The sequence below is a fragment of the Tiliqua scincoides genome, chromosome 1, assembly GCF_035046505.1.
Source record: "Tiliqua scincoides isolate rTilSci1 chromosome 1, rTilSci1.hap2, whole genome shotgun sequence".
NCBI classification, from domain to species: Eukaryota; Metazoa; Chordata; class Lepidosauria; order Squamata; family Scincidae; genus Tiliqua; species Tiliqua scincoides.
Window position 1 is genome coordinate 106,483,087 of NC_089821.1, and position 26,192 is coordinate 106,509,278.

The 26,192-nt window shown below is 43.9% G+C and overlaps 1 pseudogene; it reads left to right on the plus strand.

The window, feature by feature from the left end:
• The first annotated feature begins 21,209 nt into the window (after window positions 1-21,209).
• LOC136637912 (5S ribosomal RNA) lies at window positions 21,210-21,328 on the plus strand (annotated as a pseudogene).
• Window positions 21,329-26,192: the final 4,864 nt, after the last annotated feature.

The window sequence follows — 26,192 nt, forward strand, 5'->3', positions numbered from 1 at the left end:
CAGAGGGAATACATTTCTAAAGAACAATGAAAAATAATTTATAAACCCTAGAAGCCTCAAAGTCTGTTTTTGTATATGATTAAAATCACTGGTGATAGAATAATAATAACAATGATCAGAATGGACACTGTAAGGTGTTTAAAATTGTTTATTATCATGTGTGTTTATGATATATAGTGTAAAGCAGTGGTTCGCACTCCTTTAGCACCGGGTCCCATTTTTTAGAATGAGAATCTTTCAGAACCCACCAGAAGTGATGTCATGACTGGAAGTGATATCATCAAGCAGGAAATTTTTTTACAATCCTAGGCTGCAATCCTACCCACACTTACCCAGGAGTAAATCCCATTTACTATCACTGTTAAAAGTATCTTCATAGTAGCCTGTTAAAAGTACAGATCTGTGACATTTCCCCAAATGCAGTCACCTACATTGGTAGCATTAAGTCAAATATATTAAAAATCAAATATTGAAATGAATGGTGACCCACCTGCAATTGGCTCACAACCCACCTAGTGGGTCCCAACCCACAATTTGAGAAACACTGGTGTAAGGTCAAACTATTTTGCACTTAGCACTTCCATGTTTTGTTTTTTTTAAACCGCAAATAGCAGCTGGTGGGGGCAATCCAGACCAGGGCCACGGCATGGGAAGTTTTAACATTTCACCCTCACCATGGTCTCAGTCTAGTCTCTTCCACATCTGCTATTTGTCTTGGGTGGGAAGCTTATTTTTCTCAATCTTATAATCAGTCTACTTGCTACTTAAATGCTATAATTTCATCCTTCTGTGTTTGTTTTTTGTAATGAAAACAGCATGCAGAAATCCAGGTAGGGACTCCAGTCGAGGGCTTCAACACTTTTTCCCTAAGACAGTCCCAATCCAGATTAAGAACCCCTGGCATGATATCAATGATAGCCTCCTTCCAAGCTAAAAAAAGATGTATGGGATAGCCAAGGAATATCATCTCCCTCACATGCTATTTTCTTTTAAAATGCAAACACAGAAGGCTCAAATTATGTATTTTTAAAAATGTGTAGCTTGACCCTCCTTAGCTTGCAGCCTTTTGGAGAGAGCTTAGCTCCTGAGCAAGCCACCAAAGCAGTTAGTCCACCTAAATGTACTGGTAATTTTTCCTTCCTATAAGAGGAAGGACATGCCAGTTCTGTTGAAGGGGGTACCCCTGCCCTTCCTCTGTCTGAACCCCACCCACTGCATATTTCTCAGACTTCCTTTGCCATCTTGAACCCTTGATTGGGAGTTGGGAAGGGTTGGACCAAGCCAATATCCTGTAGTTGTTCCTCTCTTCCCCAGTAAATATAGCATCTGACCATTTGTCAGTGACATGAAAGGATGTTAAGCCGGCACTCCGAATGAGGCTAGTTCAGATCTTGCCTCAGCTACAAATTAGCTAGATAGTTTTAAGCACAGAGGTCCTACAGTCTCTTGGCCAAGGTTGAAACAAGGAGGGAGGAGGGAAAGGGTGACACTTTACTTGGTTTGGTGGTCCATAGGGGACCCATTTTGGGTTGGAAACTCCTTACAATGTGGTAACATTGAGGCTGTATTGTAGATTATACTTGAGGATATTTATTAAAATTATGAGAATATATTTGTGAAAATTTATTTCTCTATATATATGGTGTCAAGATCCTGTAAGATCTTGTATGAACTTATCTTATTTGCCAGAGCCAGTGGCCCAGTTCAGATGATCCCATCCTAGTGGTGGCCCATCATTTGAGAAGCTAGAGCACATTGCTCTCTGGCCATATCCATCCTACTTCTGCCCTTCATGAGCACATGGGAGTAGAATGTCTGAACTGGCCTCTAAATGGCAACCATCCAGGACTGACCTGGAGTCTGCAGGGATCTGCATCAATCTCCAGGTGACTGCTGAAAACAATCCTGGAGATTTCCAACATGCCATCATGTTGGGGAATAAAGCCACCAGGAATAGTGCCAGTCAGAGCTGGCAGCTTTATGGTATGGTTTAAATCAGGAGTTACAAACTGGTTTCATATAGTAGGCTGAATTGTTTTCATGGCACCTGCTGAGGGTCAGAAGTGACATTATTAAGCAGAAAGTGATGTCATGAAGCAGATGATGGCCAGAAATAAGCACCTGTGGCCTCACATAGAAACTCATTAGCTGCAAATGACAGAAAAGAAGATGTGCAAAGTATATTTTCAAGACACGAGAACCCAATTATCATGCAGGCCACCCTTTCAGCAGTGCCACTTCTGCTGCAGTGTTATTTCTCCACTCAGCAGCTGAGAGGTGCTCTACAAAGCCTCAGCAGAAGCAGTGCTGCTGAAAGGGCAGTCCATGTGATCCCAGTACCTCAGCAACATTTCCTTGTCTCATCTCTCTTGTTCTGTCCCTTCCCCCGTAGCATTCATTGCCTTCCGAGGCCTCCTCCCTTCTCTCCCTCGCACAGCCTTGGCAGAAATGGCATTGTTGAAAGAGCAGCTCTGGAATAGCCCAATTATAATGGGAGCTGGTTAAAGATCTTCCGAGGACAATATTTGGCCCGAGGGCCTTATGTTTGACACCCTGTAATGGAAGATCAGAAGATCACCAGGTGGCTGATGTGGCGTTGACAGTGATTCCCATGTTTTGACAGCTGTTTGACAGCTCTGGGAAGGGCAGGGCTGGCTCCACAGCTGTAATAAATCAAGGCCAATGGAGACTCTGATGGATACCTGAGCTCCATTTGACCTTGATGGGACTTTGTATGGACATGGGCTAATGAGGTAGCTCACAGCTGAGCTGCATTTTGGATAATGGGACATACAGGAATAAAAGGCAGCTTCAGAATGAGCAAGGACACCAGGACATATGGGACACACCCAGGACCTACTGGATAGACTGATACCCACAAAGGGAGAGGGGGACTGCCAGGACCCTGCTGGAGGAGACACTCTGCTGGAGAGGATACAGAGGAAGGACTCTGCTGTAGAAGTCTGGAATTGGGAAGGCTGGACTGTGCTTTGGGAGACTGAACTGTGGACTTGGACTGGAGGCTTTGGACCTTTACCCACTAAGTTGTGTTTTGGCGAGGGGAAAGCCTCTGGACAAGAGGAATTGCAGGGAGTGTGTTTGTAGCAATAAATTCTGGTTAATTGTTCAAACTGATAAGGAGTTCTAGTCATTCCTTTGCACACCACAGCTGCTGTTCTTGGAGAAGGGTGTTAATTAGCCAAAAAGTGGGCAGTAGAAGGGAGATGGGATATTTTGGATGGGATGCACCCCTGGTTTAAATAATATTTCAATGCAGTATTTAAATTGTGCAACTACAGACCCAGACCAGACATTCCAGCCCCACAATTATCATGCACGTCTGAAGCAGACATCTGGATTCTGTTTCCTTGTGCTAGATCAGTGTCTCTCAACGTTTGTCCTCCGCCATACCACTTCATATGGTCTATTCGAAGTATCACCAGAAGCAATGGGGTTGGGAGACCAGATGCGATGTGACCAACACCACTAAGAGGCTCAGGGTGGAGAGAAGTGTTTTTTTAGTGTGGAAAAGCATTCTTTGGAGCTCTGCCCACCAAGCTGAGCCTCATAGTACTGTTTGTTATGTCATGTTCCTGGTCTCACTGCTGAGTGTCAGATGTCCTGGGGTCCTGCAAGTACCACTAGACATCACCTCATGTACCACTGGTGGTACCCGTACCACTGGTTGAGAAACACAGTGCTAAATCTTTGGTAAGGCAAACTGGCTCTAAGAGCGAATAACTTGTGCTTTGTGAGCCCTGGTAATGATGACAACATCTTCATTTCCAGTGTGCTCCTGATGACCTTTGTTCAATCCTACTCATATGCAAATACTGCTATTTGAGTCCAGGTCTTTGTCACAGAGGTTATTACAATCTGCCTTCCGCTATTTCACACAAATTGCAGTTGCTTTATAAATGTGAGCATATTTTGTTGCTCAGAAAACAGTGAGAAGTATTTAAAACTTAAGCAGTTGCCAAGATTCTAGGAAAGGCAGTGTGTTGATTAGAGGATTCTATTATTTGGCTGAGTGCCTCGGTATCATGGTGGATTGTTGGTTTTTTTAGTTTCACTTCACTCGCTGCAGATGCGGGCAGCTATTTCAAGTGAATGCACAGCTGCTGACCCCTGCAGTACAATCAGGAAAAAAAATGTTTGGAGAGATGTTAAGAGAAACTAGAAATAGTGTGAGAAAAGATATCTACTCTGGGAGACTGTTTCTTTGCTGACTATTTCCTTCTCTTTTGTATTTTTCCTGGTGGTGGTAATTTAACTATTTCAAAACAGAAGCACTGATTCAATAAAAGTTAGTCACTCTTAAATTCCACTGAAACCGTGTAGTTGACTAAGGGCCCAGTCCTATCCACCTTTCCCGCATTGGTGCAACTGCAATGCAGCACTAAGGTAAGGGAACAAATGTTCCCATACCTTGAGAAGGCCTCTGTGACTGCCTCCCCACCACAGGATGCAGTGCATGCCCCATTGGCACAGCTGCACCAGCACTGGAAAATTGGAAGGATTGGGCCCTTACAGCTCAATCCTATCCACACTTTTCTGGGAGTAAGCACCATTGACTCTAATGGCATTTACTTCTGAGTAGACATGCATAGGATTGGGCTGTTAGAGCCCAATCATGAGCTTTTCAGCGCCAGTGGGAGTTGCAAATGTGCCGTAAGGCACGTCCACAGCATGTTCTGCCGAGTCAGTGCTGGCGACGTTCCAGCCTCAGCCACACACAACCCAGAGCAAGGGAAGAGTTCTGGACGCCACTAAGATTCATTGGGATGGAGGAGATATTCTCCAGGGGGGAGAATATCTGGATATCCTCCAGGGGGGATGAAGCTGGATGGGAGGGGGTGGGACTGGCAGAGCTCTGTTCAGCCAAATCCAGAACTCCATGTCGGGTCTTCCGGCCCATATCTGCACCAGCAAAATAGCCAGTGCAGACTTGAGAAGCCCCATTGCAGGGCTAGGGCTAGGGCTTTCCCTGGGGGAAGGGATGAAATTCCCCTTCCCTGAGGAGACCTCCATCGGCTTCCATGCCGCCACAGGATGCAACAGTAGCCACTTTGGTGCAGCTGCACCGGTCATGCCATTGCCTTTAAGATAGGGCTGTTACAGAGTTACATTACAGAGGAGGAGCCATGTTAGTCCACCGGAGCAGAAACAGCAAAAACTCTTGTAGCAACTTAAAGGCAAGCTAATTTATTTTGACACAAGCCTTTGGGACTGCAGTCCACTTCATCAGATGCCAGATTCATCAAGTATCTGATGCACTAGTTCACAAAAGCTTATGCTGAAATAAATTAAATACATGAAATAAACAGTCGGCAACCTTCAGTCTCGAAAGACTATGGTATAAGCCTACAGCACCCAGTATTTCTGGGCAGTCTCCCATCCAAGTACTAACCAGACCTGACCCTGCTTAGCTTCCAAGATCAGATGAGACCAGTCATGTGCATGGTAACAGTTGCTGCATTTATAGTCCAACTTCAGTTACCCTGCACATTCCTGATCTTGTCTGATCTTAGAAGCTAAGCAGGATCAGGCCTGGTTAGTACTTGAATGGGAGACCACCTGGAAATACCACGTGCTGTAGGCTTATATCAGGGGTGTCCAAACTCTTTGGCAGGAGGGCCACATCATCTCTCTGACACTGTGTTGGGGGCCGGGGAAAAAAAGAATTAATTTAAAATTTGAATAAATTTACATAAATGAATATATTAAAGATGAACTTATATGAATGAATGAAGGTCTTGCAATAGCTCCAGGCCTTTAAAAGTCCTGGCACAAAGCAAGGCCACCCTTTCCTTCGCTGCCACTATTGCATCACAGACATGAAACAGCAAGCAGTGGAGGAAGCCCTCATCCCACAGCTCACGCAAGAGGTCAAACAGTCGCCCTCATGCTGAGAGCAGTTGTGTCGGGCCAGTGTGGGCTCCAACAAATCTCCAGAGGGCCAGAGGCTCATTGGAAACTGGTAGCTCCTTGAGGGCTGCATTGGGAGTCCTCAAGGGCCGGCCGCAAGTGGCCCCAGGGCCAGGGTTTGGGCACCCCTGGGCCTTATACCATAGTCTTTGGAGACTGAAGGTTGCCAACCAACCATTAAATAAATACGATATTTTCTTTTAATTCTAGTTAATTTAGGTGCAGCTACTGTAACTTGTTCCAGTGATTACTATTAGACTCAAGCATGACCAATTTCTCCAGATTGAAATCTTTGCTCAATTGTGTTTTAATAGAGGCATATACAAGTTAACATATACCAGAAACATATTTAACATTATGAACTGCAATGATACCAAAGGAAGAATTAATACTCCAAAAAATTATCCCTACTTCAACTCTTCACATGAATTATACAAACCATTAATTATGATGGCAGTGAATATAAATGTATGATCTTATCACCCTGATAATATCACTGACATGAATGTATTGTGGCAAATATTTATGTTTTGTGTGGGGAGGCAAGTTATCATTCAATTCAGAGCTCCAGATAATACATATATTTAAGGAACTTTAGCTATGATCCTATATACACTACCTGGGAGTAAATCCCATTGAATTCATAGCTAAAGTTACATCCAAGTAGATTTGATTTGTTACTGCATAATTTTATGCATGTCTATTCAAAAAGAAGTCCAATTATGTTCAGTGGGAATTACTCCCAAGTAAATGTGATAGGACTGCATCTTACTGAGACAACTTTTCAGGTATATCAGTTCAAAACACATCTGGCATTTAGTCTGTACAATGATCCCTAAATAGCTGCACAAAGCAGATTGTCCACACAGTTAAGATTTTGAGGTTGTTATCTCACGGTGACTATCATGAGATAACACTGCCTGTGTAGCTAAACAAGGAATTCCTGGTGGTATTAGCATTTGTTCTTGCTGATAACTTGAGCTAATTCACTGTATGAATCAACAGGCAGTCCAATCATGAGCTGCCCGGGGCACCCAGCCTCGGTGGCACTGAGAACAGCTACTGCTGGATCCTGCACGCCTCAGGCTACCACAGGCAGCGCCTCGGGAGAAAGGGACTTTTGTCCCCTTCTCCCAAGTAAGGGAAGCAGTCCCACAAAGGTATGGGTACGGGACCATGGGCTCCATATTTCTTAAACTAAAGCCTCCAGTAACCAGCCCCTGGTTCTTTGCCTCTTGTGCCACAGGTGTTTGGGTCTCTCAACAGCCAGGAAGAGTAAGTCCGGTGAGTTCACAGACATCCCCTAGGCTGCAGTGAAGGATTGAATATTGTCAGCTGACCCCCCCCCCCCAATATTGTCAGCTGGCTCCACATGTCAATGAGATCACACTAGGCCTTATAAAACCCACTGCCTCTAAACCTGCTGTTTGGGCTATACCTATCTATAGCTATCTGTGCTGTGCTTTTTCAGTCAATAGAAGCAGCATATTTTGCTAGCAGTGCTCCATTGAGAGTAGTGTCTTCTGGCTAGTATAGGGCTAATTGCTAGCAATCAGGAAATGCTTCAGGAGAAGAAAAAGCAGGCAAGAAAATATACCTGAGGTGTCTTCTTCAACAGGAAGCCTGTGGTTCCCAGGGAGGAGTCCCAACTTGGCTCAAATCTTGATAGTAACTCTTCCACCACCTCCATGTAGGACAAGTGATGGCCGTTACTCTGCATGCCCCAGCCCGATGCACTAGGGAGTACAGTATAGTGAACACTGTACATTAGGTCATTATACATCAGAACAGTGTTCAAATTCCCTCTTATAGTACTGTCTCATACAGCAGTTTGATTTCCAGGAACATATCTGCAGCATATATGAAGTATTGCTGTAAAAGGTTGACAGTGTTGTTTTTCTTTAACATACTGCTGTATTTTGCATGTTTCTGTTAAGCGAGTTCTAAATAAAATATTTAATTATTTATTTGCTTGTTTATTTATTAATTACATTTTTATACCGTTCTTCCTCCAAGGAGCTTAGGGTGATACGCAGGTTTCCTCCTCTCCTTGTGTATGAGAAATTCATTTCTTTATTTTGCAATCTATCTCACTTTGTGAACACTTTCATTATCCTTTTCAGGTTTTAAATATTTTTAGTAATAAAATTTTAATAGAAAAAAGATGAGCAAAATCAGAACATTCAGAAATTAGATTAAGATTCCTTCACTTTACCTCCAAATAAGATATTGTGAAGTCTAATCCATAGAACAATGTGGAAGAAGATGAGTTTGCAATTCTTTTACTAGTTAAACCAATTACAATGTTTTTCTTTGGGGAGATCAAAATCTAATTCTTACTACCAGGCAGCCCAATCTTAAAGGTGGCACTGCCGCAAGGTACACCAGTGCAAAGTGGCTACTGCTGCATCTTGTGACCCTGTAGCAACCACTGGAGGTCTCTTCAGGGAAAGCCCAAAGCCCCGCAATGAAGCTACTCAAGTCTGCACTGGTTATTTTGCTGGCACAGAACTGAGAGACTCTATGTTGAGCCTTCTGGCCTGACACAGAGTTCAGGATCTGGCAGAGGAGAGCTCCGCCAGTCCCACCCACTTCCTGCCCCAGTTCTTCCCCACTCCCCACTCACCCACTCCCCACTTCCCCCCGCCCTGATACTACTTATTGCTGGCTGGCACTGTTGAAATGCCGGCCGGCACACCAAGTGGCACTGAGGTTCAGCGCCGACTGGTGCTGGCGCAGCACCAGCGGCCCTTCCTCAGTAGGTGCAGCAGACATGCATTGTGGCATGTTTGTGACACCCAGTGCTGGCGGTCAGGGCCTAGGAGAGGGGGGTAAAGGGAGTAATTTGTACCCGGGCCCAGGGTCAAAAGGGGGACCCAGGAGCCAAAGGAGGGGGCCCAGAAATTTCCTGAGATCTTATGTTTTCCTATCTACTCAGACCTGTTGCCCGCATGGGATGCTGAGGACACTACTACGACTGGGGATGCTGGGGACACTACTGATGCCACATGGGTTGGTAGACCTGGGCTCCAAAGACTTTTCCAGCTGTCTCTACCCTCCCCTGTTCTGTTTCACCCTTCTCCCTTTGCAAAGGGGCCCCAAAGAAACTTTGTACCCCCTGATAAAATTCCTCTCAGAGGCCCTGCTGGCAGTACACTCATACTGCTGGAGCTCAAGAGCTCAAGATTGGGCTCTAACATCTCTTATTTCTTTGTGCTGGCATTCCTCAAGTCAAGTTATGGTCCCCACATGGCTGGCATCTCTAGTGTGTCCCATTTGGAACTTGCAGGAATTAAGAATAGTAGGAAGAACAGATCGGTAGGAAAATCAGACTGGACTCCATTACTATCCATGATCAGAAGTCTAAAAAACTCTTAAAGTAAAATTCATTGCTAACTAAAGTAGGCGATTCATTGCTAACTACAAAGCCTCTAATCAGACATATAAGAATTAACTGCTATATGTATGGTAAGATCTTTGGATAAGGTTTTTGGGGCACATTTCAACCAAATTGAGCATATTTAAGCTCAACTGATTTCATCTGGAGAATAAAAAAGTATTCTTAGCTCACTCTCATTAAAATACATTGGACCTATTCCCATTAATGCTGGCTGGATTTTACATTTTGGGTCATCTAAATGTTAAATGTTTTGTCTGCACTGCTCATTTGTACTCGCATACAAGAATTCCATTATATATGTGATTCAAAGTAGAAGCTCGGCTGCTGATCAAGATGTACAACTGGATATGAAATTATGAGTACTGAAAAACTGTAGTGCTAGAAAGATGATAAGTATTGACTCAGACAAGGTTGCAGTTCTCTTTATAGGCAGAATTTGAACTTCTGACCTACTCCAATTTCAAGTGTTTGGCCAGGACTTTCAGAACAAAGCACAAATATCATTATATTTTGTTCCTACTTGGAATGTACTGAAACTGTGTTTTTATTCATAGACCAGTGAAGCACACATAAGTCTAAAGGTTATAATAGGTTCTTGAAATGTTATTATAGGTTCTTGTAAATCAGCTCAGCCTTAGAATATCTCAGCAAACTGACTGGACAGGAAAGAAGGGAGAGTTGAAAATATCCTTGATAGTTAGCCTACTAACATGCTTAAAAATAATAACTGGCTGAACTTTGGAAAGAAAAAAAACAACAAGCAAACAAATGGAGTGCATCTGTGAACGGAGGTTGTGGAATGAATGGCCCAGGATGTCACCGAAGCAATACGCTACACAACACAGCCAGCCAATAACCTTTAGAGGTTTTTGTGTTCTTAGTGCCTGGTTTGAATTAGCTATTGGCAACTTATCCTATTACATTCAGGCTTAGCAGGCCACAACATGTGGAATACTGTAGTTTTATTAGGAGCTATGTTGTCCATGCTTTTTGCAATTTCATACTTAGAATCAAATAATTTTTGCAATGACAAAACTGTCTATCAAGTTAGCGGGACAATTGCCCATGATGAGTCTTGCTAGTAAGTAATGGCAACATTTGCATCCTTCTCTTTGGGACAATGACTTGTAGCTGGGGAAGCGAAGGCGATGATGAATGTTTCCGTTCCAGCTTCGTCTTGTCAAACTTCTACATAGGCACCAAGCGGCAGCACAGAGGAGCTCTAACTCTTTCATAAACCGGGTACATTGACTAGGTAATTTGTAGTCATTATAGTCAATATGTGTGTTCAAAAAAAAGCAAGGAAAGAATAGGACTGGGGTTATTATTGGCCAGTGTTTGGAACAGATGAAAAAGAACTAACAGGAAGATGTCTCACAGCTTTTTCAGAACCACAACTCAAAGGAAATCATTACAAAGTGGAGAAGTAAAAGGCCAGTGTCGCCGCCTCGTACAGAGGGATCTGAAAAGTTTTTGTATTGTCGATCTCTGATTTCATTACTCCTAATAACTCGTTTCCTGATGGAAGGTAAAGAGCTACCTGAAACATAGATCCATGTCCTTTTAGTTAAACCTTTATCCCTTTGTCATTGTGTTTTTTTCCCCTTCTTCTTCTGTACCTCCATTCATCTGCTCTACTGGAAGAGCCGCACGGTGTTAGAATATGGCTGTTCGAAGCTAATATGCATTAACTTTTTAAAAACTGTTTTATACATAACCTATTGTATTAATATAAAACGCTGAGGCCATTTTTTTTCTCGTTTCCTGGGAATGGCCCATTACATTGTGAACAATCTACACGTGCTTCTTCTTCTTTTTTTTTAAAAAAGAAGACTTTGAACTCAACACAAAAGGAAAATATAATCATGTACAACTATAAAGACCGCTTTTTCCCCCCTTTTGTGCAGTCTAACTGGGGTGGATGAGTAGCATGGTAATGAAGAGAGGGCCCGTCTTTATTAGCACACTCGGTGAAAAGGGTTCTTTTCAGAACTTCAACTTTTCTTATCTTCCGAGTTTTCATGATGTCGAAAACGGGCACTTTCATTTCTTGACTTTCTTTTAAATGCGCCAAGTAGATTGGCAGAGCCCAGCCAGTTCAACCTTTTCTCCAAAGGAGGCTAGAAGCAAGGTCATGCAGTTTGGATGCCTCCATAGGAACAAAAGTTTCCTTCTATTTAGACCTGTAATGTTACTTGGATTGTATAGCTGCAGCTAAAAGATTTCTCAGGTATCAGTGCCTCAATTTATCAAGAAATATCCATGAAAATTTAGTGAGTCAATATAAATTTTTTCCCCCAGAACTTGAGCTAGGAAGTACTAATGATACCTTCCCCCCAGCTACTGTAGAAAGAACTAGTTATGCTACTTAACCTGCTGCCCCTAAAATTGTTTAATATAGTAAGTTTTCCTAGGACTATTTGATGATCGCCAGTCCTCTTTATTATTTTCCTACTACTCTTCCTGAGATTTCTCCACTCCTCCTACTCACTCTCTCTTTTTCTGTGGTGCTCCTCCCACTGCATTTACTGCTAGACTCTTTTGGTGTACTTTGAATTTGCTTTCATCTTTCTCAATTAAAAAGAAATATGCTGCTAACAGGAAAGAGGCAGAAATTGTGTCATTGCCATTTTGGAGAACTCTAAGGAAAAACTCTGATTTCAGTTTTCATTCTTTGAAAGGAATAGGTTTTTAAAAAATGCATTTTATGGATTCAAAATTAACAAACATGTTTATATGTAGACCATATATGAACCAATACAGAGGTCACATTCAATTGCTATTTCACAGATAGTTGTACTGAACATGAAGCAGGCTCATCTGTCTCTTAACATTTCACCACTCAATTTGTTTTCCTGGCACATGAGAATTTTATTTTGACAGTTTTTCCTATGGTTCATCCTCTCACTTTGACTACTGCAGCCATTTTCTCTGGGTGTTAAGAAATGCATCTTGAATTCATCACTACAATTTAACATTTTACTGATAAGATTAATAGCTTTGATCCCACCAGGATAAAATTGTCTCTGCTATTCTCTTCATGGATCTTCCTTTGTTTTAATGAATTTTCAGATTCTGACAGTTCCATGGAAACATCCATTACATCAAGAGTTTAGAATACAGCACCTTTGCACTACTCATTATAGGAAATCACATCCCTCTGAATTCTACCAATGACAACCCTCCGTTTCCATTACTACTTCAGTTTTGGAAGCCCTCAGATTCCAACACTACTAAGCCTAGTTTGTTATCTTCAAGGAAGTAAGCTGTCAAGAGATGGCCAGGCCATGATAAGCATAACCTGAACTGGAGCATGGTAGATATTTGCTCCTGATCAAGTGCTTGAGGTCTGTTGCTGGATCTGGAGGCCTGAACTGGAGGAGATGCTGGAAATTGAAAATACTGGACAGTGGGCAGAAGGGACCTCTCTGTCAACCAATCCTGGGGAGTCCAGGAACTTCATACCGCTTTATACTGATGTTGCTCAGTCCCTCTCCCTTCTGCACCTGAAGAGACTCTTAGGCCAGAGCAAACAAAGTCCTAGATAGCTTATTATGCTAGGTCACTTGAGGTTTCAGTTTCAAACACCGGAATCCCTACTTTCTGTAGCCATCTTCATGTCTTAAAGATTATTTCTTTTTGAACTACTGCCTCTATAAACTCTGGTACTCTTTCAATTGTAGTTAAGAATATTTAATAATTATTTTCACTTGCCCCAATGTCATCCTCTCCCATCAGCATTGCCCCTTCTCATCTGCTGCCTCCGAAGGCTGAAACTGCCTTTCAAAGAATGAATGAAGTGTTAATTTTATTCTGCATGCATTTCCTTCTTCCAAATACCGTAGTCTGTATTTGTTTTTTCCTTCACATTGCTTTATTATGCACACATTCATTTTCTTGTGTGCAATTAATCTTATGAAATATTTGCCACTGAATATTTCACATTGAGAGGGGATTCTGTTTTCTAAATAAATTTCCTTTAAATCAAAGGGATACTTTAGATGATGCAAGAATTCCTAGGGAAAATATTGTAGCCTTTGCTATGAAGACTACTCAATCTACATTGAATGATAACTGACTTTGATTTCTTGGCCTATTTTTCATGTTTTCTCTGCTCATGATAATATATCTATGTCAATTTTTTGCGAAACTGTTGCTACAGATTTCATATTCTTTATGCCCTGAGGGTAACTAGAAAGTGGCAATGTTTGATATACAGGCTTTGCGGATCCAGTGAATTGAAACATCCTATCTCAGATGGCATTAGAAAATGAATCAAGGCCTACTATGTTGGCCTAGTAGTCACTTCTGTAATGAATAATCATTTTGAACTTGTTCTGTGTTTTTTTTTAAAGGCATAGGTAACTTAAAATCATTTCATGCCTATTGATTTCTGTTAATTTGTCATGCAATTCATTTTGATGCATACTGAGTCAGAAGTAAGTCACACTAAGTTCACTGGAACCGACTCATAGATAAATGTGTACAGAATTGCATCCAAAAGTTTAATTACAACTTTTCATAACAAACAGATTTTCATAAAAACCCATAATGTAGACCTAGACTAAAAGCACATTTTTGGACAATTACTTGCTGTTGAATAGGTTCCAGTGGTATTGCAGAAATCTTTAGAAACCGCTACAGTTGGACATCTTTCCTATTTTTGTACACAGTGAGTTTAATCTACACTTCAGTGAAGTAGACATCTCTGGATAAATTTAAATTTCCTATGACTGGACTTTTTACATATTTGGTTTACGTGCTGGATTGATAACTGGTTAATGCACATGACTCAACTGTTTTATTTTTGCCCAATTTGTTTATAGATTTATTTAATATATTTCTACCCCACCTGTCCACTTCTTTTTCTTATGCCATTTATACTGGAAATATTGAGACCTTATCAAATCCATTCATTGCTTCATAAACAATTCAAGCACAATTCAGCCAAAGGGACAGATTTAAGCATTCACCTTAAGTTAATGCAGGTTTCATGGTTAGTTTTTCAAATATGATTTTAACATTGCTGTCTTTGCTGCACACATATTTTTCTTCCTTCAGTATTAACTGTCACAGCAGTTTTCAGACTTTGTTCCCTCAATAGATGTCCAAAGAACCAATTGCCTATTGTGCTCATAGGACTGTGTGCAGACTCGAAGCGGTGCAGCGGCTGAATGAGCCTGGAAAAGCCAGCTGGCTGCTGCAGGAGTGAACATTCCCTCACCAGCTTGCCAGAGTACAGACATGGTGGGCAGCCCCAGTACAGCTGTCAGCCCATGGGAATGGATGTGGTCCATGATGGTTCCAATTTTTGCCTCGTTGGTCTGCGGTCTCCTAAAGGATGGGAACCACTATTCTAAAATATCTAGTGAATATAACTCTAAGAATGGAGAGCTTCTGTTTTTAGGGATCTTCTTGCTGACCTCTTTTAAAAAAGCAATAAGAGGGCTGCAGCAGGGCATGTGAGATGTGCATCTGTGCGTGCATGATGGTGCATGCTTGAAGTGCATGCCCAGTGCTAGGGTGATGGATGGGTAGCAGAATGATGAACTTGAAAGGAAGTGTTCAGGGGCAGATCATATTGGCTGCCCAAGTACAAATCAGTAAAATACCCAGATCTCATACTTTTGGAATAGCAATACCTGATATGTGTCTAGATCTTTGCTAATTATTGTGTTGCTTTATTTTCTGCCTTTCTGAGTCTCTTTAATTGCTTTAAACTGGGTAACACAATATCATGTCTCTCTGTTTGTACAAAAAAATTGCAGTTCCTAAGATTTGCTAAACTGTAAATACTGCTGTGCCTTTAAAAATATTTTTGGTTGACCCTTGTAACACTTGAATAGGATCATTCAAAATCTTGGATTAATGTCATTTGTGGATCTACATATTTTACCATATTTAGTAAAATATGTATCATTATTACATCATGTGTTTTTTTTCAGCTAAAGAATAGTGTTTGATGCACAGCCCAGAATAAATAAAAACATTGAAAAAAGCTTTTTAAAAAACTTTTATAGAGAAAGTTTTAATAATATTTAAAGAAATAAATAAAAGGAAGGTGGCAATAGCTAGAGGGAGAAGACATTAGAAGAGGGAGAATCTTGAGGAGTAGAAGATGGGAGAGGACCAGGAGTGCTCCAAACAAGGCTTGGGGACTTACGGTCACCCCAACTCTCAGCCCCTGCACCAGCTCCCACCATGACACCAATGCCCCAAGGTCAGAGACTGGTGCCTGGGAGAGGCATTGCTCATCCCTGGCTTCTTAGCCCAAGGTGGGGATTGGTGTAAGCCCCCCATGAGCACAAAGAGAGAATACAGAGACCACACTACTGGACCTTGATTGAACTCCCCTGCCCTTTCCCTTTTCCTGTTATGTACAAAGAAGCCTCAAATAAACTCCTAACTATAAGGCACATTCTCTTGCCTCCCTGTCTCACTTTCCACATCATGTCATTCTCCTCACCCTATGATGTGGACCTTCCCCTATGGGATGTGAAGGTGAACCCACACATAGGAAAAGCCATCATTGGCATCCTTCAGTCAGACTCTGACTCTGGTATTGCACTCTGAAAAGTGGTTCTGGAACAGCATCTAGAGTGGCTGAAAAGGCCGATTCAGGAGTGACAATCCCTTCCACGCTGGGAACAAATGTAGTCTGTCCCTGGTGTGTCTCCCTGGCTATGGGCCTTCCTTCTTTGCCTCTTTGCCTCAGTCTGTTGGCCAAGTGTCTCTTCAAACTGAGGCGGTGCTGCACAGCCTGCCTCCAAGCGGACCACTCAGAGGCCAAGGTTTCCCACCTGTTGAGGTCCATTCCTAAGGCCTTCAGATCCCTCTTGCAAATATCCTTGTATCACAGCTGTGGTCTACCTGTAGGGCGTTTTCATTGCACGAGTTCTCCATAGAGGAGATCCTTTGGGATCCGGCCATCATCCATTCTCACGATATGACCAAGCCAATGCAGTCGTCTCTGTTTCAGCAGTGCACACATGCTAGGGATTCCAGCTCGTTCCTGGACTATGTTGTTTGGAACTTTGTCCTGCCAGGTGATACCGAGGATGCATCGGAGGCAGTGCATGTGGAAAGCGTCCAGTTTCCTCTCCTGTTGTGAGCGAAGAGTTCATGACTCGCTTCAGTACAGAAGTGTACTCAAGACGCAAGTTCTGTAGACCTGGATCTTGGTATGTTCCGTCAGCTTCTTGTTGGACCAGACTCTCTTTGTGAGTCTGAAAAACATGGTAGCTGCTTTACCGATGCATTTGTTTAGCTCGGTATCAAGAGAAAGAGTGTCGGAGATCATTGAGCCAAGGTACACAAAGTCATGGAAAACCTCCAGTTGTAATGCAGGGAGGTGAGTTCACATCCTGAACCATGACCTGTGTTTTCTTCAGGCTGATTCTCAGTCCAAAGTCTTGGTAGGCCTTGCTAAAATGATTCATGAGCTGCTGAAGATCTTTGGCAGAGTGGGTGGTGACAGCTGCATCGTCGGCAAAAAGGAAGTCACGCAGACATTTAAGCTGGACTTTGGACTTTGTTCTCAGTCTGGAGAGGTTGAAGAGCTTTCTGTCTGATCTGGTCCAGAGATAGATGCCTTCTGTTGCAGTTCCAAAGGCATGCTTCAGCAGGACAGTGAAGAAAATCTCAAAACAGGTCAGTGCGAGAACACAGCCCTGCTTCACTCCGCTTCGGATGTCAAAGGGGTCTGATGTGGAGCCATCAAAGACAACAGTGCCCTTCATGTCCTTGTGGAAAGACCTGATGATGCTGAGGAGCCTGGGTGGACATCCGATCTTGGGGAGAATCTTGAAGAGGCCGTCCATGCTGACCAGGTCGAAAGCCTTCATGCGATCTATGAAGGCTATAAAGAGTGGCTGTCGTTGTTCCCCATATTTCTCCTGCAGCTGTCTAAGGAAGAATACCATATCAGTGGTGGACCTGTTGGCTCGGAATCCGCACTGCGATTCTGGATAGACACTCTCTGCAAGTACCTGGAGCCTCTTTAGTGCAACTCAGGCAAATAGCTTTCCTACAACGCTAAGGAGAGAGATGCCACAGTAGTTATTGCAGTCACCCCTTTGTTCTTGTACAGCGTGACGATGTTTGCATCCCTCATGTCCTGGGGTACCCCACCTTCTCTCCAGCAAAGACAGAGGATTTCATGCAGCTCAGTGACGATGATCTCTTTGCAGCACTTTAGGACTTTAGCAGGGCTGCTGTCTTTCCCAGGTGCCTTGTCAGAGGCAAGGGAGTCCAGAACCACGTGAAGTTCTTTTTGGGTTGGTTCACTGTCAAGCTCCTCCAACACAGGCAGGCACTCAGTGTTGTTCAGCGCTTCTTCGGTAATTACATTTTCTCTGGAATACAGCTCAGAGTAGTGCCGCACCCAGCGTTCCATCTGCTGCACCCCATCCTGGATGACCTTGCCTGTGGCAGACTTCAGAGGGGCAATTCTCTTCTGTGTTGGACCTAGGGCCTGCTTGATACCATCATACATCCACTTGATGTTGCCTGTGTCAGCTGCTGTCTGTATCTGGGAACAGAGTTGGAGCCAGTAGTCGTTTGCACATCTCCTGGCAGTCTGCTGGACTTTGCTGTGAGCAGCTCGGAGGACCTGCAGGTTGCGATCACTGGGACAGGCTTTGTATGCTGCTTGAGCTTTCCTCTTTTCCTCAGTGACTGGTGTCAACTCCTCAGAGTGGGCTTTAAACCAGTCTGCCGTCTTGTTGGTCTTCTTGCCAAATATGGACAAGGCGGTGTTGTAAACAGCATTCTTGAAATGTTCCTACCTGTTGGATGCATTTGCATCGGCTGGGCCTGGAAGAGATTCCTCAAGCATTTGTGCAAATTCCTCCCCTTTTCCCTGATTCCGGGTCTTGCTGGTGTCAATGTGAGGTCTTCCTTCCTTTTTCATGTGACACAGTCGCTTTGTTTGCAGTTTCACTCTGCTGCACACCAGGGAGTGCACATTTTCCCACACATGGAGAAAGCCAAAACAGCTGAAAAACCCTGGAGTTGCTGCTACATATGAGATAAGACCAGCAAAATGTGGCATGGGGAATATTGTGTAAGGCTATGCAAAAGTGAATAACATTAAAAAGACTGTGGTAAGGATTACTAAGATAATATATGTGAAATTCCTCAGTGCTTTACATGCAGTAAGTTCCAGGCCAGGCATTGACACCTCCAGATATGATACTCATTGGAAAAGGGGATGGCTTGCATGGAGGAGGAAATCTCCAGTAAAAGGAAGATAAATCCCCTGCCTGAGCTTTAGAAAACCTCTGCTAATCAAAATAGATAGCACCAGGCTTGATGGTCCAATGACTCAGTATTAAAGCCATAAGCTGATGTTAGATATTTGGCTTTCACACAATCAAAGTTTCAGACTATATAAACTATAATTTTGTTTAAGGCATTAAAAATATGCCTACATTGTATAAATCTATTTAAGCATTAGGTATGTTATCTCTACAGCAAATGATTTAATGGACCTCATTTTAACAGATTTTTGTTCCATTCACTGCATCTGCATTTATTGGACATTTTATTTGTTTATTTAATACGAGATTTTTACCCTGCCTTTCGTAGATTTTTACCCTGCCTTTCTCCCAGTGAGGGCACTAAAGGTGACTTACAACCATCTAAATCACAATAAATAACAGTAAATAAACAACAACAAAGTAAAAACAATACAAAAAAATGGATCAGCATCAGTTAAAACAGTTAAACAGTAGTCAAAGAGTCAGTTACCATCAGCATTCGCCATCAAATGCCATTCTAAACAAAAATGTCTTACGGCCCCATTAGAGGTTTTCCAAAGAGCATTAAAGGATACCCCTTCTCCCTGTTAGCCCATTAAATCAAGGATTCTCTTATACTGGAGCAAATCTACTATCACTGAGTGGGCATTAATACCCTTGCTATATTATTACTCTGTTGGATCTCTCAGGTTGTTATTCAAGCCTAACCTGGGTGAATCCATTTGTTGGTAGCAGCTGGGTTTTTCAATTGAAAAAGGACTTTATGACCTAACCCTCAGGTATTGTTTGCCAAGACATGCAAAGGCAGAGTGTGTACTAACCACGCCTCTTCCCGTTTGCTGGGTACTTGTGTTAACAGTGAAAAACTTTAACTAAATACTGTAGTGATTGCTCAACCCCCGCCGGAGACATTCCTGAAACATGAATTGCAGTCTGGCATGTGCTGTTCCCACAGATGCTGTTGTTACTGACCAGATCACTCACAGTCAAAGGAAAGCAGTTTCAAATTATTGTGGATCACTGGGATTGCTTGAAAAGAGAAGGGTATGAATGAAGACAGAAGTCCTCACCGGAAGGGAATGTGGAGGCAATGCATAAAAACCAGGCTTTGGGAAAGACTTGATTCATTTCGAATGCCCCATATATAACATTTCAATATATCAAGCACACTTCTAAATGTGTTTATCAATTTCTAGCATGGTACTTTAGTGCAGTTCCTGTGCCCCATGAGCTCTAAGCATGTACAGTTCAAAAAATAGAAGGGTCATGCGTGCCGGAAAGTCTGATGCATGCATAGAACTCCTCCATACTCAAGCATTTTTCCATTCATTTCAATTGTTTGTGTGTCCTTTAGGTCCAAAGCCATGGAACTTTTGATTGCCTTAAGACTAAGCATGAGAATGCTGGGTAGGAATGTTTTTCTGTAATTCAAATTGGCTGTGGATGGCAGTTTTTTCGCCTACCCCAGACTGAAAAGGGAGGGAAGGTATATTCAGTAGGTTACATGTATTAAAAATTGGTCACTGTGTTTAATAAAGTAGTACAAGTTAAACCCAGTTACACTCTGGTGTCTTAGCTGAGGGTGTGTGAGCATAAATAGAAGCTAGATGCATGGAGGTGGCAGCAGGATGCAAGTATCTTGTGGTTTTGTGTGTGCTCCCTGAGTGAGCAGCTGTGAGATACAGGGGGTTAGACTGATCCAGCAGGGCTCTTCTTACATTCTTATGTGATTAAAGCTTGTATGCCAATAGTTTATGCTGTAATCCAGGGGCCTCCAAACCCTGGCCTGTGGGTTAAATGTGGTGTCCCAGGATTATCTATCCAGATGTGGCATAGCAGTGGCAAAGTGTTCCATTTCATGCTGCAGCCTCCAGTTTTTGCTGTCCATCTTTGCAGAAACTTGCACCAGGCAGCCACTTTCCCTTCCTGGGCAATGGGCAATGTGAGTGGCAGCCAGGCATGAGTTCCTGCAAAGATCAGCAGTGAAAACTGGAGGCTGTGGCACAGAATGGAAGACCTTTGCCCACATTGCACCCAGATGGGTAATCCTGCGACACAGGAAGCCACAGTTTGGAGGACCCAATTCCATCCAACTTTCCAGCACTGATGCAGCTGCAATGCAGCCCCAAGGTAAGGCAATAAATGTTCTCTATCTTGAGGTGGCCTCTGTGACTGCCCCCCCCCCCAGTTTGCAGAACACACCCCGTTGGCACAGTTGCATCAGTGCTGGAAAGTTGGATAGGATTGGTCCCCAAATGGTACTTTGGGTCCCCCTCCCATATTCTGATTTGGATTAACAAGCAACTGCACAAATAAATGTATATAGCTTGCCACATCCCTATGTCATAGGTTTTCTCTAACTGTGTTTCTCAGACTGTGGGTCAGGACCCACTAGGTGGGTTGCGAGCCAATTTCAGGTGGGTCCCCATTCATTTCAATATTTTATTTTTAATATATTAGACTTGATGCTACCATGGTATGTGACTGTATCTGGAGAAATGTTACAGACCTGTACTTTCAACAAGCTACTCTGTATCTTCTTTTAACAATGACAATAAATGGGACTTACTCCTGGGTAAGTGTGGGTAGGATTGTAGCCTAGGATTGTAAAAAATTTTCCTGCTTGATGATGTCGCACCCTGCACATGCCCGATCTCGTCTGCTCTCGGAAGCTAAGCAGGGTCAGGCCTGGTTAGTACTTGGATGGGAGACCGCCTGGGAATACCGGGTGCTGTAGGCTTATACCGTAGTCTTTTGAGACTGAAGGTTGCCAACCATGGTCATGACATCACTTCTGGTGGGTCCTGACAGATTTTCATTCTAAAAAGTGGGTCCCAGTGCTAAATGTGTGAGAACCACTGCCCTATGGGATACAGTTATGACTTTACTTTTTTGTCATCTTTGTCATTACCCTATGCATTCCATTATAGCTGTATATTTTTAAAGTAATTCTTTCTTTGTTGTGGATTGAATTTTCAAAGTGCTGCTCTTTGCAGCTGGAACTTTAAGATGGAAGGCGCTACAATAAAGTCAGGTGAGTAAAGTTGACTGGGTACTTAACACAGGTAATCTTAAAACAGGTTCTGAGACTAGGTGCTCTACATGTCTGATCTGGTACAGGCTGGCAATTCCAATATTCAGTGTTCTAGCATGCCTTACTGACTCAACTTTACAGGCCCCAATTGGAGAAGAATGTGCTGCACCATATTCATTATTGGAAAAGGAGGGGGAGGGTGGAATTCTGCTTTGTAGCAAATGCAATGTAACTAATCAGCTTTGGTAAGTAGATTAAGGCATGACAGAAGGGTTGCTATAGCATAATGTAATTGAAAACGAATGTCTTGCTCCTGTAAAGAGCGCCTAAAGATTAGGGAGTAAATCCAGCAAACAATATTTAAAGCAAAGCAATTATAAGGGAAAGTAATCTAGCCTTGCACTTAAGACACAGAAAGACAGATACAGGTGCAGCCTATTTATACACTGATTTTTTTATACACGATTGGACTCAACACAAATGGTACCTGCAAGTGAGAAGGAATGTACTAATCTCTGGAGAAGAGGAAAATGCACCCCTTTAAAATCAGTTTTAAAAACTGAACAGTCCTTTAACAATAGCCTCCTTAATGAGAGGCAGCTGGCTGACAATCCATCAGTCCTTTTCTCTCCAGGTGACCCCTCCCTGAGCACTTGAAAGAAAGGTGATCGCTTTGCATTGGTGAAGGGAGGGGCTGAGTGAAGCTTTCTAAGCTCTTGGAGGAGGCATGGTTGATAGATTGTCTTCTTAATGACTCTTAGAGTCAAAAGGTCAACAAGGCTGTTTTTAAATCACTAGAGCAAAGAAACTTTGTTTTTTAAATTGATTTGCTATAGTGTGTTTTTTTGCCATTTACATGAGTGCTTGGAACAGAACCCATGGGATTAGTCTCAACTTGTATTTCAAATGTGTTAGATGAGGTTATTCTCAAAATATCTCAAGGCTTGCCATTAAAGTAGTATGACAGTGTCTGGGTGATCAGCCATGCAGCAGACGCGTGTGGCCTCTGGGACACCAAGTGCCTCTGGGAACTAAGTGCCAGGTAAGGCACAAGAGTTTAGCATCTGGGCGAGGAGAAGGCAAGGAGACCTCTGAGTTTTGGAGAAGGAGAGGAGGAGGAGCAGGAGGAGGAGGTAAGTGTACTCATTCTAACGCTTTGTCTTTCTAACTCCCTGTCTTCTAACCTTAACCTTACCTTTAAAGCAACCTTAAATCAAAATTGAAAGTTAGCACCTAAGGGAGGTACATAGGGCTACTCGTGAGCAGGAGCAGAGGGCTACTCGTGAGCAGGAGCAGAGGGCTACTCGTGAGCAGGAGCAGAGTCCTACTCGTGAGCAGGAGCAGAGTCCTACTCGTGAGTAAGTGCCCAAGGGTCAGGCATTTAAATCAAAATTGAAAGTTAGCGGCACCTAAGGTAGCACTTAATCGAAGAAAGGGAGGAGGATAAAGTGAAAAGCAGGTTTTCTACTTGCTTAAATTACACCTATACTTAACCCAGGTTAAACCTAATCTAAGTTAGAACATAACCTAAACAGGTCAGTAAATTGGGACACAGGATCTAGAGAGCAATAAAGAATTAAACAAACCCAAATAAAAACTAGCTTGAGGTTACAAAAACAGTCCAGCCTAAGAGAGCAGAACTAGGAGGGAAAGGACCTAGGAAGGGCCAATTCCCAACCCATTAAGAGCCCCAAGCAGTCCATTCAGGAGCCTGCAGAGTAGGTCACGCCCATCAGCAGCCATTTGCCTTCCTGAGCTTTTGTAAACTCACCTGGGAAGGCCAGCCCCCTTTCAATCAGGAAGGAAGGAGGGGGGAGGAGCCAGCCAGGAGTATAAAGCTAGGCGGGCCATCGCGTGAGGCTCTCTGCAGACGTGTGTGGCCTCTGGGAACCCAGTGCCTCTGGGAACTAAGTGCCAGGTAAGGCACAAGAGTTTAGCATCTGGGCGAGTTCAGCAGCAGGGCGAGGAGGCCAGGGCCCCAGACACTGCCCTTCCTCTTCCCTTGAGAAGAGGGCTGCTATCCAGTGTACGGTTTTTAAAAGGACCCCTAAATAAAACAACAACAACAACAACAAAAAAGCTATGCAGTCAGACAGCCAGCAGCAGAGTGGGGGCTATCCAGTGTTCTGCATTGAGTGCCACATGTATGATTATATGCCTCTGGGGTATAAGTCATGGGTGTGTCCTCGGTGCAAGGAGCTCCAGGCTCTCAGGGAACGCGTCCGCTCCCTTGAAGCCTTGGTGGCCGACCTGGAGAAGCGCAGGCAGCCAGAGGAGGACCGTGGGGAGACTTCTGGGGACGATCAGGCTTCGTCCCAACCTCAGGCGTGCAGCTCCTCGGCTGCCCGGGTGGGAAGTCTCGGGACTGGAGGACGTCATCCTGGAGAGGAGGGAAACAGTCCCCTAGGGGGGATCCCTTCTCCAGGGGATGGGCCCGTATCCGAGCGCACTCGGGATACTCCTCGGCGGGAGGGGGGTCGGGGGCTTCTTGTAGTGGGGGATTCAATTATTAGAAACATAGAGAGGGGGGTTTGCGACGGATGTGAGGACCGCATGGTGACTTGCCTGCCTGGTGCGAAGGTTGCGGACATCACTTCTCGTCTAGACAGGCTAGTAGACAGTGCTGGGGGAGAGGTAGCGGCTGTGGTGCATGTCGGCACCAACGATGTGGGCAAGTGTAGCTGGGAGGTCCTGGAGGCCAAATTTAGGCTTTTAGGCAGGAAGCTGAAAGCCAGGACCTCAAAGGTAGCGTTCTCTGAAGTGCTACCTGTTCCACGCGCAGGGCCAGCTAGGCAGGCGGAGATCAGGGGTCTCAATGCGTGGATGAGACGGTGGTGTAGGGAGGAGGGGTTTAGATTCGTTAGGCACTGGGGAACGTTTTGGGACAAGCGGGGCCTGTACAAGAGGGACGGGCTCCATTTGAACCAGAATGGAACCAGACTGCTGGCGCATAACATTAAAAAGGTGGCAGAGCAGCTTTTAAACTGATCCCTGGGGGAAGGCCGACAGGAGCCGAGGGGCATCCGGTTCGGGACTCCTCATCCCTATGGGATGAGGATGGGGAGGTTAGAGAACAACAAGACAAAGGCAGGGTAGGAGAAGAAATTGGGAAAGGTAGGGAGATGGGATGTGATAGACAGTTTGGCACAGTGAGAGGATGCGGGGACAAAGGAGCTAATAAGCAGCCCATCCTGGGGCATTCCGTGTATAAATGCTTTTATGCGAATGCCCGAAGTCTACGAGCAAAGGTGGGAGAACTGGAATGTCTGGTGACAAGGGAAAATATTGACATAGTGGGCATAACGGAAACCTGGTGGAATGCGGAGAATCAGTGGGATACCGCAATCCCGGGCTATAAACTCTACAGGAGGGACAGGCAGGGGCGTGTTGGAGGTGGGGTGGCCCTTTATGTTAAGGAAGGGATAGAATCCAGCAAAGTAGAGATTGAAGGTGGGTCCGACTCCACCGTAGAATCTCTGTGGGTTAAATTACCAGGCTTGAGCAGCGATGTAATACTGGGGGTGTGCTATCGTCCTCCAGACCAGAAATCGGATGGGGACCTTGAAATGAGGAAACAGATCAGGGAGGTGACAAGGAAGGACAGGGTTGTAATCATGGGGGACTTCAATTATCCTCATATTGACTGGGTCAATTTGTGTTCTGGTCACGATAAGGAAACCGGATTTCTTGACGTGCTAAATGACTGTGGCTTAGATCAGCTAGTCACGGAGCCCACCAGAGGACAGGTGACTCTGGATTTAATTTTGTGCGGTACGCAGGACCTGGTTAGAGATGTAAACGTTACTGAGCCATTGGGGAACAGTGATCATGCTGCGATCCGTTTTGACGTGCACGTTGGGGGAAGAATACCAGGCAAATCTCTAACAAAAACCCTTGACTTCCGACGGGCGGACTTCCCTCAAATGAGGAGGCTGGTTAGAAGGAGGTTGAAAGGGAGGGTAAAAAGAGTCCAGTCTCTCCAGAGTGCATGGAGGCTGCTTAAAACAACAGTAATAGAGGCCCAGCAGAAGTGTATACCGCAAATAAAGAAGGGTTCCACTAAATCCAGGAGGGTGCCTGCATGGCTAACCAGCCAAGTTAGAGAGGCTGTGAAGGGCAAGGAAGCTTCCTTCCGTAAATGGAAGTCTTGCCCTAATGAAGAGAATAAAAAGGAACATAAACTGTGGCAAAAGAAATGTAAGAAGGTGATAGGGGAGGCCAAGCGAGACTATGAGGAACGCATGGCCAGCAACATTAAGGGGAATAATAAAAGCTTCTTCAAATATGTTAGAAGCAGGAAACCCGCCAGAGAAGCGGTTGGCCCTCTGGATGGTGAGGGAGGGAAAGGGGAGATAAAAGGAGACTTAGAGATGGCAGAGAAATTAAATGAGTTCTTTGCATCTGTCTTCACGGCAGAAGACCTCGGGCAGATACCGCTGCCCGAACGGCCCCTCCTGACCGAGGAGTTAAGTCAGATAGAGGTTAAAAGAGAAGATGTTTCAGACCTCATTGATAAATTAAAGATCAATAAGTCACCGGGCCCTGATGGCATACACCCAAGGGTTATTAA